Source organism: Artemia sp. Qi Xiang Cuo, chromosome 1, assembly GCF_049724085.1.
Source record: "Artemia sp. Qi Xiang Cuo chromosome 1, ASM4972408v1, whole genome shotgun sequence".
NCBI classification, from domain to species: Eukaryota; Metazoa; Arthropoda; class Branchiopoda; order Anostraca; family Artemiidae; genus Artemia; species Artemia sp. Qi Xiang Cuo.
In genome coordinates this window covers 14,251,994-14,258,137 of record NC_142794.1, presented here as the reverse complement: position 1 = coordinate 14,258,137, position 6,144 = coordinate 14,251,994, and positions in this window count along the sequence as shown.

Sequence of the window (6,144 nt, the reverse complement as noted above, 5' to 3'; positions counted from 1 at the left end):
ACACGTTACTAAGGATTGTCCTTTCCAGTCAACCGCTTAGGGCTAAACGAAAGCAGGTCGTCCGTGGTTGGAGTGGGAGGACGTAAAGAGAGATTTAAGGGAAATAGGAACTTCCTGGGAGCTTGTAAAGAGGGAGGCTTTAAATAGGATCGAATGGAGGAGGAGCGTGTATATACTGTGCTGGTCTCAGGTGGCTTGGTGCTGTGGTGAGTTACTACTAGTAGTATTAGCATGGTCTGATACTTGTCCCTTACTAGATTCCAGCTAGTGCTGCAACCACGATTTTGGTCTAAGCGTCACTTTTTTTATTTTATGTAAATGTAACTCTATGGAAGCGTTATTCTCAGGCTAGGATCTAAGCTAAGGCCTTCTAGGCCCGGACCTAGGGGCGCAAAGAAAACACTGGACGATTTTTTAAACAAAAACTAGACTGGTGTGATTTATCGTCAAAGTGCCAGATGTACTTTGCTGCTGGGCTGCCAATTCACAGAAAAGTGATTTTAAAACAATACAGGAATTCCGTGGCCGCTTGTAAAACATTAGATATCTCCCAAGAATGGCAGCTGAGAGCTTTGTATCACCTCTCTCTTGCATTACTTTTGGCTCATCACTCTTCATTGCATTCCACTATCCTTGAATTTTCAGTGATTTCCCCATAAATCTCTCTGTTTCCCTGAAAAAAATTCTTAGGCCTAGGAACGGCAAAATGCTAGGGCCTAGGGGCACCAAAGATTTAAATCTGTCCCTGGCTGTTGCATTTCCATTGCCTAGAATAATTAAATTGCACCCTCTTCAGTCCCATAAAGATCCATTGTGAGGTCGCTTTTACAATTCACAAGTTCTCATAGTAAGCAATTAATTTATTATCAATCAGGAAGAAAAATGGGACCCTGGTGAAAAATTTAGGACTAATTTTTGGAGAATTTAAAATTTTGAGCATTTTCAATTTGGCAAAATATGAACGTACAGACATGTATCCATGAGGAACGGGCGCAGATCCCACTTTTATTTTTTGTTTCTGCACAAATTTAGTCCTTTTTTTGTCTATTACAAATGTCTTTCTGTCACTAGTTTGGTAGTAGACCAGTTTTTAATTATTTTTCAATTTAGCCCTTTAGTTTGGCCATTAGTTTTTTTGTCTTTCAAAAATGATGTATTTCTGTCACAGCTTTGGTAGTAGACCATTTTTATTTCTTTATCAATCTAGCCCTTGATTCAATTTCTTGTAATTACTTCTTCATTGCTAGAGGCAGTAAGCTCTATCAAAGTACGCAAATGCAGGGGCGCCCATATGGGGGGGGGGCTCCATTCCCCCCTTGGATGAATGATGCTGCCTTATATTTTTGTTTTGAGATTTCTATTATACAGCATTGGAAGTGCCGATTTGACCAGCTAAGCCCCTCCTAAAATTCAGCTTATGGGCGCCAATGCGCAAATGGATAGGTCATGTTTGACAAAAACCACCGGATTACATATCCTAAAAACTATTGAATGATCCAGATGTTTTGTTTCTGCATCAAAAAGTGGCAGGTGGTTGTTTTGTTTCTTAAAGATGCAGCCCATAGTCATATATTGCCAACTACGTGTCTCATAATTTATAAATAGTTGATTTAATTTAGCATATTTTTTAGATTACATTTACTTTAATTACATTTACATTTACTTTAATTGGGCACTGCGGCCTGACAATAAACACAAGTCCATAGTATATGGACTTTGGCTGGAGATTTGCACTTCATTAAGTCTATTGTGTGTAAATGTTCGCAAAACACTTTTAATGACGTTTTGTAGAGTTGGTACACCACTGGATGTGTCTGGCTAGGTAACTTTATGCGGTAATTAAATAAAAAAAACAAGTTTTTTAAACTGAAAGTAAGGAGCGACATTAAAACTTAAAACGAACAGAAATTATTCTGTATATGAAAGAGACTGTCCCCTCCTCAACGCTTCGCTCTTTACGCTAAAGTTTTTTATTGTTTTAAAAAATAAAGTTGTGAGACAGAGTCAAACTTTAGCGTAAAGAGCGAGGCGTTGAGGAGGTGACAGTCTCTTTCATATACAGAATAACTTCTGTTCGTTTTAAGTTTTAATGTCGCTCCTTACTTTCAGTTTAAAAAACTTGTTTTTTATTTAATTTTTGAACGTTTTTGAATAAATGCAGGTTTTGATCTTGGCTCACCGTACATGAATAATTAAAACAAAATTTTCATATTAATTTTCTTTTATTTAGTTAAATGGCTTTCTCGAAACTTGTTTAATTTTATTTACGAACGTTTTTATTAGTAATAAATATACGTAACTTACGAATTAACTTACGTAACGAACTTCTATATTCATATATTTTTAATACATTTATTAGCGGGTTAACCCCCTAATCAATACCTTGCTCTTTAAGCAAATGTTCAAATTTTGTTCCAATTCTTTATAAATGACCGGTTAATCACAAAGACCGTTAATTAGAATAAATAGCTCTTATGAAAGTACTAAAAAATCTTTGGCTTAAAGAGCGAGGCATTGACTACGGGGTGAACCCAATTATATATGTAATATTTTCTGTTCGTTTAAAGTTTCGACGTTGCTGCTGTTGCAGTTGAAATACTTGTTTTTTTATATTAAATTTATGATCTTTTTTTAAATAATGCTGGGAAGTCCGGCGTCCCCTTCATAGCAATGTCCCTTCCCCAATGAAAACTTCCTTCTTGGAAAGATCCTCCCACATACCCCCGGACCCACCCCTCCCCCCCCCACTCCCAGTCAAAATCGCCCCTTAAAACGCCTGTATACTTCCAAATAACCAATACTCTCTGTTAACAGTGGGTAAAGTTCATAACTTTCAGCCCTCTCCCCGGGACCTTCGGGGGACTGAGTCATCCTAAAAGACATACCTAAAATATTTTAGAACATGTTGAACAAAATGGCCATCTCAAAATTTTGATCGGTTGACTTTGGGGAAAAAATAAGCGTGGGAGGGGTCCTATTTGCCCTCAATTTATTTTGGTCACTTAAAAATAGCACTAGAGCTTTCAATTTCCTTTCCAATTAGCCCTTCCACTATATTATAGGACAACTGGTTCTATACTATAACCCCTGGGAAAAAAAAAAAAAACAAATAAACACGCACCCGTGATCTTTCTTATGTAAAAAAATGCAAAATTCCCCACTTTTTTATATGTGAGCTTGAAACCTCTACAATAGGGTTTTCTAATACGCAAAATATGTTAATGTGATTTTCATTAAGGGTATATAATTTTTAGGGTGTCTGTCCCCCCTTTTTTAAAAATAGGCCGAATTTACTCTGGCACCTAACGATTGATGGGTAGGATAAAACTTGATGAAACTTATACATTTGAAATTAGCATTAAAATGTGATTCTTTTGATGTATCTATTTGTATCAAAATACCGTTTTCTAGAGTTTCGGTTACCATTGAGCCGGGTCGCTCCTTACTTACAGTTCGTTACCACGAACTGTTTGATCTAGTTCAGAAAGTTGATCATCTCCGCTACCTTGGTTTTTATCTTGATTGCCATCTGGCATAGAAGTGTCACAGTGACGCACTTTCATCAAAAATTGCCAGTGGGGTAGGAATACTTCGACGTCTGCAGCACTTTCTCCCTCAAAGAATACTTTTAACTATATATTTTTCGTTGGTTTATCCATATATCTCCTACGGTGCCTCCTATGGAGCAGTAACTTCTTATGCAACTATAGAAGAGTGCAAGTTCTACAAAGTAAAGCGGTTAGAACAATCGATAGGCATGTCCAGGATGTACCTGACACATATGCTTGTTTTAGGTCCCTGAAGCTCCTTAATGTAGGTCAGATAAGAGATTACCAGGCTGCAGTATTTGTGTTTCAGTGTAAGAGTGGTTTAACCCCTGATGTTTTTAAGAATTTTTACCAAATTAATAGTGACCTACACAATTATGGAACTAGGCAAAGTGATAATGTAGTTGTTGATTTACGTCATGGTACGAGGTCTTCATTTTCAATGAAACACCTGGGTCCATCAGTATGGAATGAACTACCATTAAATATTTGGGTGGCGGAACACGTACCCCAATTTAAAAAGAATTTAAAGGATTTTTTATTGGGAGGATAATTCGTTTAATTTTATTACGGCTGGTTGGTTGGAATAAGGCGGACGAGGAGCTGGAGAGGTAAGGGTGGGCTGGGAAGGTAAGGTTGGAAGGGCTGGGGGGGGAGTTGAGTATTGAAGAGTGATGGGGAATGGATTTGTTATTATTTTTCTTTTATATTTTATATATCCATTATTATTTTTAATTCAGTTATTTGTTTATTTATCTTTTTTTCTATATATATATATATATATATATATATATATATATATATATATATATATATATATAGGTTATACTTTATCTATTTTTGGTTTATTTATAATAGTTTTAATTAAATAGTTGAGTTAATAGGTAAGTAGTTACGTGGACTTTCGCGCGATTGCAAACCTTCTTAGGTTTTCTCCAGCGCGAAAGTGTTGAATAGTTTATTTATTTATTTGTGAATGTGGATTAATAAACTTATGAACTTATCCAAACTTCCTTGTTTTCAATATCTAATCCGGTTGTTTTTTTATGTTTTTTGGGGAGGAAGGGGGTAGGGCTGAGCAGGAAAAACTTTGAAACCTGGCCAAGTCCGAAATCCATTGGCTCCTTTTTTTACTGAGGAGATAGCTACATGCCACTCAGCATGGTTGAGGTACTTGACTTCAAATCTCGAAGCCTTTTCAAGTTTGTCGAAGTTTTCAGGGAGGAAGGGGGAGGGTAGGGCTAAGCAGAAAAAAACTTTGAAACCTGGCCAAGTTTGAAATTCATTGGCTGTTTTTTTTTACATAGCGGGTAGCTATATGCCACTCAGCATGGTTGAGCAACTTGACTTCAAATATCAGAGGCCTCGGATACCAAGCGAGGTGAAAACACTCAGTTCCCAAATGTGAAAAAAAGATAAAGGCTCAATCCTTGAAAACGACAAGGTTCCTTATTCCAAAAATAAATGATTACTTTGCTTGTATACCACCTGAGATGTCAAATTATGGAGATTATATTCATTTTGAGGTACAGTTACACTGAGCAAAAAAAGACCATCGTGTCGCTACCAATTAGAAAGTTTGCGCAGCATTGTGATCATGATTCGGACCTGACAAAAAATAGAGGCTCTGATTACAACAGAACTGCAGTCGATTTAGATTTACTACATCACTAAGACAGAAAGCTTATAAGTCCCTACTCACACATGTGCTTATTTTGAAATTAATTTTCTTCATTTGAAACCAAAGATTCTTTATTCAAAAAGCTCATCCAACTCAAGTGTATATTCATTTTAGCACACAAAGTAAAACAGAACAAATAAACTAAAAAAAAAAACAATCATGTAACAAAAGTAGCGAAACAAGACTAATAATACATTAAACCTTTCCCACCCAGCATACGTACAACATGACTATATATATATATATATATATATATATATATATATATATATATATATATATATATATATATATATATATATATATATATATATATATATATATATATATATATATATATATATATATATATATATATATTAATTATATATATTATATTGTTTTAAATTATTATAATAATTATGGTCAGGAAAAACGTTATCTGAAGCTTAGTTTCATACTCGTTTCCGCTCCGTTGTAACAAAAATTAAAAAAAAAAATTGCTAAAAGTATACAAATTATAACGATGTCCCTAAACAGAAGGGTTTATACACAATTATTACATCTGAAAAAGGAGCAGATACAGCATATTATCATTATCATCATTTAAAAGATTTTATCATAAGGAATGATACTACCAGGAGCATTATTACTTTTTACTTTATTTTTACTTTTATTCTACTTATTCTATTTTTTTTACTTATTCTACATTTATTATTTTATGTTAGAGATTTAAGTGTACTCACTCATTGAGACAAAACTGTTAATTTGTGCTTATTCAACCTAATGACGAAACAACAAATATATGTTACTTATTTAAATACAAATATATTATATTTGTACATATATTATATTTGTATATATATTATATTTGTAGTAATTATATTACTACAAATATAATTACGAAACAACAAATATATATGCATTTATGTTACT